Source organism: Anomaloglossus baeobatrachus, unplaced genomic scaffold (genome assembly GCF_048569485.1).
Source record: "Anomaloglossus baeobatrachus isolate aAnoBae1 unplaced genomic scaffold, aAnoBae1.hap1 Scaffold_3153, whole genome shotgun sequence".
Lineage (NCBI taxonomy): Eukaryota > Metazoa > Chordata > Amphibia > Anura > Aromobatidae > Anomaloglossus > Anomaloglossus baeobatrachus.
In genome coordinates, this window is record NW_027442557.1 from 51,044 (window position 1) to 63,361 (window position 12,318).

A 12,318-nucleotide genomic window follows, 5' to 3' on the forward strand; every position below is an offset into this window, starting at 1 on the left:
GGGGACATAGCCGAGTTGGTCAGGTTGAGTGGTGATGAGTTTGCTATTTGGATGAATAAAGAAAGTCAAAAGTGTGAAAGATAAAAAACAAAAGGAGGAAGTGTGAAAAGTGAATGGGCCAAATTGAGGTGCATATGAAGACGTATGCTTTCTTCCAATTCATTAAATCGGGCTAATATGAATCAGGTGAATTGAGTTCTGCTTTTGGAAACTGGGTTAAGAAGGGGTGCACCGTTCCTGGAGGTACTGCAATACCAGGTCAATGCGTGGAGTGGACAGAGCAAGCTCTTTTTCCATCTCCCTGTTCTAAAAATCCATTTAATATATGGTCCCCAGATAGGGGACGTATCAGATATTAAACTGATAAGAACAGATACTACACTTGATCTTAGCCAAAAGGCCGAGAAGCGATAACCAGAATTGGTTTGGGCCTCGAGTGGCACCCTGGCCTATGCCGGACACATCTTAGGGAGAGAGAGCGAGAGGGAGACAAACCCACGCCTACACAAGACATTTTGTCACCCAAGCCAACCCTTGAAAAGGCTGCTTTGCAGAGCCAAAACAAGAAGAATGGTGCGTTTTGCAGCCGCCGCCCACTGCAATGAATCTGAATAACTCCTCCTTTAGGGCGCAAGCAACTCCCCTCCCCCTTGCAGTCTTTCCAATTCACGATACAAAAAGACGGACAGGACAGGTTGCCTGACTTTCCGTCACTGCCACCCTTTGCCATCCTTACCCGTAGAAAGCCCTTTCATCATCCCCAAACCCTAATCTTTTCCCTTTCCTTCCCAGCCCCCAAACCCTGCCCTCTGTACCTTTCTCACCACCCGCTTCCCTTCTCCTGTCATCCCCCTACCACCCGGGAAAAAAAGAGATTGCCCCCTCCTTCCACTAGCCCCCACCCTCCCACCCAAAGAACAACTTCTTCTGCGCAGCTTGTTTTCTAGGCAGCAGCGCTATTGTGATGTCATCGGGGGCATTGTGACAAGCCGCCAGTGTTCCGTCTCTTCATGTTGTGCACAAGTTCAAACGGAAAATACATCAACAGGCAGACTACAGAAAAGCTTACTATCAAAGGTTAGAGAGGGGGGCTTTCTCAGAGGGCTTTTTACAGTTTTTCTATTCCAATTAGCCGTTTAAGTGTACTTATTGAAAGTAGTAATTCTTTCATAGGCCCGCCCTTTCTTAGTATTTGACGTTCCTTATATTGCGGTATGAGGCTTCGCAGTAGGTTGCAAACATTCATCACCCATGACTTTCCCCAATTGAGCTCAGAAGCTCAATGTCTATCATGACCTCTCTTTTAGAATGTCCAAGAGCAAGCAAACTATTCCTCCAGGAGAGGGGCGCCAACAGACTACTAAAGAGATCATCATTACTCAAAGAAAACCCAAAAACCAATGCATGATAGGAATAAACAGGTAACTTTCTTTGGAGTGGAAGCGGAGAGATCGCACCAGATGCCAATTCTAGATGTTATCACACCTGTGGTCACTGCAGCAGCAGGTGAATCCACTTTGTCCAAAAGGGATCTATTCCATTCAATTGCAAATGATCTAGATAAGACAGAGAACTGCAGCACGGGGACATAGCCGAGTTGGTCAGGTTGAGTGGTGATGAGTTTGCTATTTGGATGAATAAAGAAAGTCAAAAGTGTGAAAGATAAAAACAAAAGGAGGAAGTGTGAAAAGTGAATGGGCCAAATTGAGGTGCATATGAAGACGTATGCTTTCTTCCAATTCATTAAATCGGGCTAATATGAATCAGGTGAATTGAGTTCTGCTTTTGGAAACTGGGTTAAGAAGGGGTGCACCGTTCCTGGAGGTACTGCAATACCAGGTCAATGCGTGGAGTGGACAGAGCAAGCTCTTTTTTCCATCTCCCTGTTCTAAAAAATCCATTTAATATATGGTCCCCAGATAGGGGACGTATCAGATATTAAACTGATAAGAACAGATACTACACTTGATCTTAGCCAAAAGGCCGAGAAGCGATAACCAGAATTGGTTTGGGCCTCGAGTGGCACCCTGGCCTATGCCGGACACATCTTAGGGAGAGAGAGCGAGAGGGAGACAAACCCACGCCTACACAAGGACATTTTGTCACCCAAGCCAACCCTTGAAAAAGGCTGCTTTGCAGAGCCAAAACAAGAAGAATGGTGCGTTTTGCAGCCGCCGCCCACTGCAATGAATCTGAATAACTCCTCCTTTAGGGCGCAAGCAACTCCCCTCCCCCTTGCAGTCTTTCCAATTCACGATAACAAAAAGACGGACAGGACAGGTTGCCTGACTTTCCGTCACTGCCACCCTTTGCCATCCTTACCCGTAGAAAGCCCTTTCATCATCCCCAAACCCTAATCTTTTCCCTTTCCTTCCCAGCCCCCAAACCCCTGCCCTCTGTACCTTTCTCACCACCCCCGCTTCCCTTCTCCTGTCATCCCCCTACCACCCGGGAAAAAAAGAGATTGCCCCCTCCTTCCACTAGCCCACCCTCCCACCCAAAGAACAACTTCTTCTGCGCAGCTTGTTTTCTAGGCAGCAGCGCTATTGTGATGTCATCGGGGGGCATTGTGACAAGCCGCCAGTGTTCCGTCTCTTCATGTTGTGCACAGTTCAAACGGAAAATACATCAACAGGCAGACTACAGAAAAGCTTACTATCAAAGGTTAGAGGGGGGGCTTTCTCAGAGGGCTTTTTACAGTTTTTCTATTCCCAATTAGCCGTTTAAGTGTACTTATTGAAAGTAGTAATTCTTTCATAGGCCGCCCTTCTTAGTATTTGACGTTCCTTATATTGCGGTATGAGGCTTCGCAGTAGGTTGCAAACATTCATCACCCCATGACTTTCCCCAATTGAGCTCAGAAGCTCAATGTCTATCATGACCTCTCTTTAGAATGTCCAAGAGCAAGCAACTATTCCTCCAGGAGAGGGCGCCAACAGACTACTAAGAGATCATCATTACTCAAAGAAAACCCCAAAAACCAATGCATGATAGGAATAAACAGGTAACTTTCTTTGGAGTGGAAGCGAGAGATCGCACCAGATGCCAATTCTAGATGTTATCACACCTGTGGTCACTGCAGCAGCAGGTGAATCCACTTTGTCCAAAAGGGATCTATTCATTCAATTGCAAATGATCTAGATAAGACAGAGAACTGCAGCACGGGGACATAGCCGAGTTGGTCAGGTTGAGTGGTGATGAGTTTGCTATTTGGATGAATAAAGAAAGTCAAAAGTGTGAAAGATAAAAAACAAAAGGAGGAAGTGTGAAAAGTGAATTGGCGCAAATTGAGGTGCATATGAGACGTATGCTTTCTTCCAATTCATTAAATCGGGCTAATATGAATCAGGTGAATTGAGTTCTGCTTTTGGAAACTGGGTTAAGAAGGGGTGCACCGTCCTGGAGGTACTGCAATACCAGGTCAATGCGTGGAGTGGACAGAGCAAGCTCTTTTTCCATCTCCCTGTTCTAAAAATCCATTTAATATATGGTCCCCAGATAGGGGACGTATCAGATATTAAACTGATAAGAACAGATACTACACTTGATCTTAGCCAAAAGGCCGAGAAGCGATAACCAGAATTGGTTGGGCCTCGAGTGGCACCCTGGCCTATGCCGGACACATCTTAGGGAGAGAGAGCGAGAGGGAGACAAACCCACGCCTACACAAGACATTTTGTCACCCAAGCCAACACCCTTGAAAAGGCTGCTTTGCAGAGCCAAAACAAGAAGAATGGTGCGTTTGCAGCCGCCGCCCACTGCAAATGATCTGAATAACTCCTCCTTTAGGGCGCAAGCAACTCCCCTCCCCCTTGCAGTTCTTTCCAATTCACGATACAAAAAGACGGACAGGACAGGTTGCCTGACTTTCCGTCACTGCCACCCTTTGCCATCCTTACCCGTAGAAAGCCCTTTCATCATCCCCAAACCCTAATCCTTTTCCCTTTCCTTCCCAGCCCCCAAACCCTGCCCTCTGTACCTTTCTCACCACCCCGCTTCCCTTCTCCTGTCATCCCCCTACCACCCGGGAAAAAAGAGATTGCCCCCTCCTTCCACTAGCCCACCCTCCCCACCCAAAGAACAACTTCTTCTGCGCAGCTTGTTTTCTAGGCAGCAGCGCTATTGTGATGTCATCGGGGGGCATTGTGACAAGCCGCCAGTGTTCCGTCTCTTCATGTTGTGCACAGTTCAAACGGAAATACATCAACAGGCAGACTACAGAAAAGCTTACTATCAAAGGTTAGAGGGGGGCTTTCTCAAGAGGGCTTTTTACAGTTTTTCTATTCCCAATTAGCAGTTTAAGTGTACTTATTGAAAGTAGTAATTCTTTCATAGGCCGCCCTTTCTTAGTATTTGACGTTCCTTATATTGCGGTATGAGGCTTCGCAGTAGGTTGCAAACATTCATCACCCCATGACTTTCCCCAATTGAGCTCAGAAGCTCAATGTCTATCATGACCTCTCTTTTAGGAATCCAAGAGCAAGCAAACTATTCCTCCAGGAGAGGGCGCCAACAGACTACTAAAGAGATCATCATTACTCAAAGAAAACCCCAAAAACCAATGCATGATAGGAATAAACAGGTAACTTTCTTTGGAGTGGAAGCGGAGAGATCGCACCAGATGCCAATTCTAGATGTTATCACACCTGTGGTCACTGCAGCAGCAGGTGAATCCACTTTGTCCAAAAGGGATCTATTCCATTCAATTGCAAATGATCTAGATAAGACAGAGAACTGCAGCACGGGGACATAGCCGAGTTGGTCAGGTTGAGTGGTGATGAGTTTGCTATTTGGATGAATAAAGAAAGTCAAAAGTGTGAAAGATAAAAAACAAAAGGAGGAAGTGTGAAAAGTGAATGGGCCAAATTGAGGTGCATATGAAGACGTATGCTTTCTTCCAATTCATTAAATCGGGCTAATATGAATCAGGTGAATTGAGTTCTGCTTTTGGAAACTGGGTTAAGAAGGGGTGCACCGTTCCTGGAGGTACTGCAATACCAGGTCAATGCGTGGAGTGGACAGAGCAAGCTCTTTTTCCATCTCCCTGTTCTAAAAATCCATTTAATATATGGTCCCCAGATAGGGGACGTATCAGATATTAAACTGATAAGAACAGATACTACACTTGATCTTAGCCAAAAGGCCGAGAAGCGATAACCAGAATTGGTTTGGGCCTCGAGTGGCACCCTGGCCTATGCCGGACACATCTTAGGGAGAGAGAGCGAGAGGGAGACAAACCCACGCCTACACAAGACATTTTGTCACCCAAGCCAACCCTTGAAAAGGCTGCTTTGCAGAGCCAAAACAAGAAGAATGGTGCGTTTTGCAGCCGCCGCCCACTGCAATGAATCTGAATAACTCCTCCTTTAGGGCGCAAGCAACTCCCCTCCCCCTTGCAGTCTTTCCAATTCACGATACAAAAAGACGGACAGGACAGGTTGCCTGACTTTCCGTCACTGCCACCCTTTGCCATCCTTACCCGTAGAAAGCCCTTTCATCATCCCCAAACCCTAATCTTTTCCCTTTCCTTCCCAGCCCCCAAACCCTGCCCTCTGTACCTTTCTCACCACCCGCTTCCCTTCTCCTGTCATCCCCCTACCACCCGGGAAAAAAAGAGATTGCCCCCTCCTTCCACTAGCCCACCCTCCCACCCAAAGAACAACTTCTTCTGCGCAGCTTGTTTTCTAGGCAGCAGCGCTATTGTGATGTCATCGGGGGGCATTGTGACAAGCCGCCAGTGTTCCGTCTCTTCATGTTGTGCACAGTTCAAACGGAAAATACATCAACAGGCAGACTACAGAAAAGCTTACTATCAAAGGTTAGAGGGGGGCTTTCTCAGAGGGCTTTTTACAGTTTTTCTATTCCCAATTAGCCGTTTAAGTGTACTTATTGAAAGTAGTAATTCTTTCATAGGCCGCCCTTTCTTAGTATTTGACGTTCCTTATATTGCGGTATGAGGCTTCGCAGTAGGTTGCAAACATTCATCACCCATGACTTTCCCCAATTGAGCTCAGAAGCTCAATGTCTATCATGACCTCTCTTTTAGAATGTCCAAGAGCAAGCAAACTATTCCTCCAGGAGAGGGCGCCAACAGACTACTAAAGAGATCATCATTACTCAAAGAAAACCCCAAAAACCAATGCATGATAGGAATAAACAGGTAACTTTCTTTGGAGTGGAAGCGGAGAGATCGCACCAGATGCCAATTCTAGATGTTATCACACCTGTGGTCACTGCAGCAGCAGGTGAATCCACTTTGTCCAAAAGGGATCTATTCCATTCAATTGCAAATGATCTAGATAAGACAGAGAACTGCAGCACGGGGACATAGCCGAGTTGGTCAGGTTGAGTGGTGATGAGTTTGCTATTTGGATGAATAAAGAAAGTCAAAAGTGTGAAAGATAAAAAACAAAAGGAGGAAGTGTGAAAAGTGAATGGGCCAAATTGAGGTGCATATGAAGACGTATGCTTTCTTCCAATTCATTAAATCGGGCTAATATGAATCAGGTGAATTGAGTTCTGCTTTTGGAAACTGGGTTAAGAAGGGGTGCACCGTTCCTGGAGGTACTGCAATACCAGGTCAATGCGTGGAGTGGACAGAGCAAGCTCTTTTTCCATCTCCCTGTTCTAAAAATCCATTTAATATATGGTCCCCAGATAGGGGACGTATCAGATATTAAACTGATAAGAACAGATACTACACTTGATCTTAGCCAAAAGGCCGAGAAGCGATAACCAGAATTGGTTTGGGCCTCGAGTGGCACCCTGGCCTATGCCGGACACATCTTAGGGAGAGAGAGCGAGAGGGAGACAAACCCACGCCTACACAAGACATTTTGTCACCCAAGCCAACCCTTGAAAAGGCTGCTTTGCAGAGCCAAAACAAGAAGAATGGTGCGTTTTGCAGCCGCCGCCCACTGCAATGAATCTGAATAACTCCTCCTTTAGGGCGCAAGCAACTCCCCTCCCCCTTGCAGTCTTTCCAATTCACGATACAAAAAGACGGACAGGACAGGTTGCCTGACTTTCCGTCACTGCCACCCTTTGCCATCCTTACCCGTAGAAAGCCCTTTCATCATCCCCAAACCCTAATCTTTTCCCTTTCCTTCCCAGCCCCCAAACCCTGCCCTCTGTACCTTTCTCACCACCCGCTTCCCTTCTCCTGTCATCCCCCTACCACCCGGGAAAAAAAGAGATTGCCCCCTCCTTCCACTAGCCCACCCTCCCACCCAAAGAACAACTTCTTCTGCGCAGCTTGTTTTCTAGGCAGCAGCGCTATTGTGATGTCATCGGGGGGCATTGTGACAAGCCGCCAGTGTTCCGTCTCTTCATGTTGTGCACAGTTCAAACGGAAAATACATCAACAGGCAGACTACAGAAAAGCTTACTATCAAAGGTTAGAGGGGGGCTTTCTCAGAGGGCTTTTTACAGTTTTTCTATTCCCAATTAGCCGTTTAAGTGTACTTATTGAAAGTAGTAATTCTTTCATAGGCCGCCCTTTCTTAGTATTTGACGTTCCTTATATTGCGGTATGAGGCTTCGCAGTAGGTTGCAAACATTCATCACCCATGACTTTCCCCAATTGAGCTCAGAAGCTCAATGTCTATCATGACCTCTCTTTTAGAATGTCCAAGAGCAAGCAAACTATTCCTCCAGGAGAGGGCGCCAACAGACTACTAAAGAGATCATCATTACTCAAAGAAAACCCCAAAAACCAATGCATGATAGGAATAAACAGGTAACTTTCTTTGGAGTGGAAGCGGAGAGATCGCACCAGATGCCAATTCTAGATGTTATCACACCTGTGGTCACTGCAGCAGCAGGTGAATCCACTTTGTCCAAAAGGGATCTATTCCATTCAATTGCAAATGATCTAGATAAGACAGAGAACTGCAGCACGGGGACATAGCCGAGTTGGTCAGGTTGAGTGGTGATGAGTTTGCTATTTGGATGAATAAAGAAAGTCAAAAGTGTGAAAGATAAAAAACAAAAGGAGGAAGTGTGAAAAGTGAATGGGCCAAATTGAGGTGCATATGAAGACGTATGCTTTCTTCCAATTCATTAAATCGGGCTAATATGAATCAGGTGAATTGAGTTCTGCTTTTGGAAACTGGGTTAAGAAGGGGTGCACCGTTCCTGGAGGTACTGCAATACCAGGTCAATGCGTGGAGTGGACAGAGCAAGCTCTTTTTCCATCTCCCTGTTCTAAAAATCCATTTAATATATGGTCCCCAGATAGGGGACGTATCAGATATTAAACTGATAAGAACAGATACTACACTTGATCTTAGCCAAAAGGCCGAGAAGCGATAACCAGAATTGGTTTGGGCCTCGAGTGGCACCCTGGCCTATGCCGGACACATCTTAGGGAGAGAGAGCGAGAGGGAGACAAACCCACGCCTACACAAGACATTTTGTCACCCAAGCCAACCCTTGAAAAGGCTGCTTTGCAGAGCCAAAACAAGAAGAATGGTGCGTTTTGCAGCCGCCGCCCACTGCAATGAATCTGAATAACTCCTCCTTTAGGGCGCAAGCAACTCCCCTCCCCCTTGCAGTCTTTCCAATTCACGATACAAAAAGACGGACAGGACAGGTTGCCTGACTTTCCGTCACTGCCACCCTTTGCCATCCTTACCCGTAGAAAGCCCTTTCATCATCCCCAAACCCTAATCTTTTCCCTTTCCTTCCCAGCCCCCAAACCCTGCCCTCTGTACCTTTCTCACCACCCGCTTCCCTTCTCCTGTCATCCCCCTACCACCCGGGAAAAAAAGAGATTGCCCCCTCCTTCCACTAGCCCACCCTCCCACCCAAAGAACAACTTCTTCTGCGCAGCTTGTTTTCTAGGCAGCAGCGCTATTGTGATGTCATCGGGGGGCATTGTGACAAGCCGCCAGTGTTCCGTCTCTTCATGTTGTGCACAGTTCAAACGGAAAATACATCAACAGGCAGACTACAGAAAAGCTTACTATCAAAGGTTAGAGGGGGGCTTTCTCAGAGGGCTTTTTACAGTTTTTCTATTCCCAATTAGCCGTTTAAGTGTACTTATTGAAAGTAGTAATTCTTTCATAGGCCGCCCTTTCTTAGTATTTGACGTTCCTTATATTGCGGTATGAGGCTTCGCAGTAGGTTGCAAACATTCATCACCCATGACTTTCCCCAATTGAGCTCAGAAGCTCAATGTCTATCATGACCTCTCTTTTAGAATGTCCAAGAGCAAGCAAACTATTCCTCCAGGAGAGGGCGCCAACAGACTACTAAAGAGATCATCATTACTCAAAGAAAACCCCAAAAACCAATGCATGATAGGAATAAACAGGTAACTTTCTTTGGAGTGGAAGCGGAGAGATCGCACCAGATGCCAATTCTAGATGTTATCACACCTGTGGTCACTGCAGCAGCAGGTGAATCCACTTTGTCCAAAAGGGATCTATTCCATTCAATTGCAAATGATCTAGATAAGACAGAGAACTGCAGCACGGGGACATAGCCGAGTTGGTCAGGTTGAGTGGTGATGAGTTTGCTATTTGGATGAATAAAGAAAGTCAAAAGTGTGAAAGATAAAAAACAAAAGGAGGAAGTGTGAAAAGTGAATGGGCCAAATTGAGGTGCATATGAAGACGTATGCTTTCTTCCAATTCATTAAATCGGGCTAATATGAATCAGGTGAATTGAGTTCTGCTTTTGGAAACTGGGTTAAGAAGGGGTGCACCGTTCCTGGAGGTACTGCAATACCAGGTCAATGCGTGGAGTGGACAGAGCAAGCTCTTTTTCCATCTCCCTGTTCTAAAAATCCATTTAATATATGGTCCCCAGATAGGGGACGTATCAGATATTAAACTGATAAGAACAGATACTACACTTGATCTTAGCCAAAAGGCCGAGAAGCGATAACCAGAATTGGTTTGGGCCTCGAGTGGCACCCTGGCCTATGCCGGACACATCTTAGGGAGATGAGAGCGAGAGGGAGACAAACCCACGCCTACACAAGACATTTTGTCACCCAAGCCAACCCTTGAAAAGGCTGCTTTGCAGAGCCAAAACAAGAAGAATGGTGCGTTTTGCAGCCGCCGCCCACTGCAATGAATCTGAATAACTCCTCCTTTAGGGCGCAAGCAACTCCCCTCCCCCTTGCAGTCTTTCCAATTCACGATACAAAAAGACGGACAGGACAGGTTGCCTGACTTTCCGTCACTGCCACCCTTTGCCATCCTTACCCGTAGAAAGCCCTTTCATCATCCCCAAACCCTAATCTTTTCCCTTTCCTTCCCAGCCCCCAAACCCTGCCCTCTGTACCTTTCTCACCACCCGCTTCCCTTCTCCTGTCATCCCCCTACCACCCGGGAAAAAAAGAGATTGCCCCCTCCTTCCACTAGCCCACCCTCCCACCCAAAGAACAACTTCTTCTGCGCAGCTTGTTTTCTAGGCAGCAGCGCTATTGTGATGTCATCGGGGGGCATTGTGACAAGCCGCCAGTGTTCCGTCTCTTCATGTTGTGCACAGTTCAAACGGAAAATACATCAACAGGCAGACTACAGAAAAGCTTACTATCAAAGGTTAGAGGGGGGCTTTCTCAGAGGGCTTTTTACAGTTTTTCTATTCCCAATTAGCCGTTTAAGTGTACTTATTGAAAGTAGTAATTCTTTCATAGGCCGCCCTTTCTTAGTATTTGACGTTCCTTATATTGCGGTATGAGGCTTCGCAGTAGGTTGCAAACATTCATCACCCATGACTTTCCCCAATTGAGCTCAGAAGCTCAATGTCTATCATGACCTCTCTTTTAGAATGTCCAAGAGCAAGCAAACTATTCCTCCAGGAGAGGGCGCCAACAGACTACTAAAGAGATCATCATTACTCAAAGAAAACCCCAAAAACCAATGCATGATAGGAATAAACAGGTAACTTTCTTTGGAGTGGAAGCGGAGAGATCGCACCAGATGCCAATTCTAGATGTTATCACACCTGTGGTCACTGCAGCAGCAGGTGAATCCACTTTGTCCAAAAGGGATCTATTCCATTCAATTGCAAATGATCTAGATAAGACAGAGAACTGCAGCACGGGGACATAGCCGAGTTGGTCAGGTTGAGTGGTGATGAGTTTGCTATTTGGATGAATAAAGAAAGTCAAAAGTGTGAAAGATAAAAAACAAAAGGAGGAAGTGTGAAAAGTGAATGGGCCAAATTGAGGTGCATATGAAGACGTATGCTTTCTTCCAATTCATTAAATCGGGCTAATATGAATCAGGTGAATTGAGTTCTGCTTTTGGAAACTGGGTTAAGAAGGGGTGCACCGTTCCTGGAGGTACTGCAATACCAGGTCAATGCGTGGAGTGGACAGAGCAAGCTCTTTTTCCATCTCCCTGTTCTAAAAATCCATTTAATATATGGTCCCCAGATAGGGGACGTATCAGATATTAAACTGATAAGAACAGATACTACACTTGATCTTAGCCAAAAGGCCGAGAAGCGATAACCAGAATTGGTTTGGGCCTCGAGTGGCACCCTGGCCTATGCCGGACACATCTTAGGGAGAGAGAGCGAGAGGGAGACAAACCCACGCCTACACAAGACATTTTGTCACCCAAGCCAACCCTTGAAAAGGCTGCTTTGCAGAGCCAAAACAAGAAGAATGGTGCGTTTTGCAGCCGCCGCCCACTGCAATGAATCTGAATAACTCCTCCTTTAGGGCGCAAGCAACTCCCCTCCCCCTTGCAGTCTTTCCAATTCACGATACAAAAAGACGGACAGGACAGGTTGCCTGACTTTCCGTCACTGCCACCCTTTGCCATCCTTACCCGTAGAAAGCCCTTTCATCATCCCCAAACCCTAATCTTTTCCCTTTCCTTCCCAGCCCCCAAACCCTGCCCTCTGTACCTTTCTCACCACCCGCTTCCCTTCTCCTGTCATCCCCCTACCACCCGGGAAAAAAAGAGATTGCCCCCTCCTTCCACTAGCCCACCCTCCCACCCAAAGAACAACTTCTTCTGCGCAGCTTGTTTTCTAGGCAGCAGCGCTATTGTGATGTCATCGGGGGGCATTGTGACAAGCCGCCAGTGTTCCGTCTCTTCATGTTGTGCACAGTTCAAACGGAAAATACATCAACAGGCAGACTACAGAAAAGCTTACTATCAAAGGTTAGAGGGGGGCTTTCTCAGAGGGCTTTTTACAGTTTTTCTATTCCCAATTAGCCGTTTAAGTGTACTTATTGAAAGTAGTAATTCTTTCATAGGCCGCCCTTTCTTAGTATTTGACGTTCCTTATATTGCGGTATGAGGCTTCGCAGTAGGTTGCAAACATTCATCACCCATGACTTTCCCCAAT

General features: G+C 46.4%; 8 non-coding genes across 8 annotated transcripts; all 8 read right to left on the minus strand.

Annotated features, from left to right (window-relative positions):
• Positions 1 to 221: 221 nt before the first annotated feature.
• On the minus strand, positions 222 to 412 carry LOC142269242 (U2 spliceosomal RNA). The gene has a single exon (XR_012734767.1). It is a non-coding gene; the product is annotated as a U2 spliceosomal RNA (small nuclear RNA).
• Positions 413 to 1,802: 1,390 nt separating this feature from the next.
• Positions 1,803 to 1,995, minus strand: LOC142269209 (U2 spliceosomal RNA). The gene has a single exon (XR_012734740.1). It is a non-coding gene; the product is annotated as a U2 spliceosomal RNA (small nuclear RNA).
• Positions 1,996 to 3,384: 1,389 nt separating this feature from the next.
• Positions 3,385 to 3,574, minus strand: LOC142269205 (U2 spliceosomal RNA). The gene has a single exon (XR_012734737.1). It is a non-coding gene; the product is annotated as a U2 spliceosomal RNA (small nuclear RNA).
• A 1,390-nt stretch (positions 3,575 to 4,964) lies between these two features.
• LOC142269243 (U2 spliceosomal RNA) lies at positions 4,965 to 5,155 on the minus strand. Its single transcript, XR_012734768.1, has one exon. It is a non-coding gene; the product is annotated as a U2 spliceosomal RNA (small nuclear RNA).
• A 1,387-nt stretch (positions 5,156 to 6,542) lies between these two features.
• On the minus strand, positions 6,543 to 6,733 carry LOC142269244 (U2 spliceosomal RNA). The gene has a single exon (XR_012734769.1). It is a non-coding gene; the product is annotated as a U2 spliceosomal RNA (small nuclear RNA).
• Positions 6,734 to 8,120: 1,387 nt separating this feature from the next.
• LOC142269245 (U2 spliceosomal RNA) lies at positions 8,121 to 8,311 on the minus strand. The gene has a single exon (XR_012734770.1). It is a non-coding gene; the product is annotated as a U2 spliceosomal RNA (small nuclear RNA).
• Positions 8,312 to 9,698: 1,387 nt separating this feature from the next.
• On the minus strand, positions 9,699 to 9,889 carry LOC142269246 (U2 spliceosomal RNA). The gene has a single exon (XR_012734771.1). It is a non-coding gene; the product is annotated as a U2 spliceosomal RNA (small nuclear RNA).
• A 1,388-nt stretch (positions 9,890 to 11,277) lies between these two features.
• On the minus strand, positions 11,278 to 11,468 carry LOC142269247 (U2 spliceosomal RNA). The gene has a single exon (XR_012734772.1). It is a non-coding gene; the product is annotated as a U2 spliceosomal RNA (small nuclear RNA).
• Positions 11,469 to 12,318: the final 850 nt, after the last annotated feature.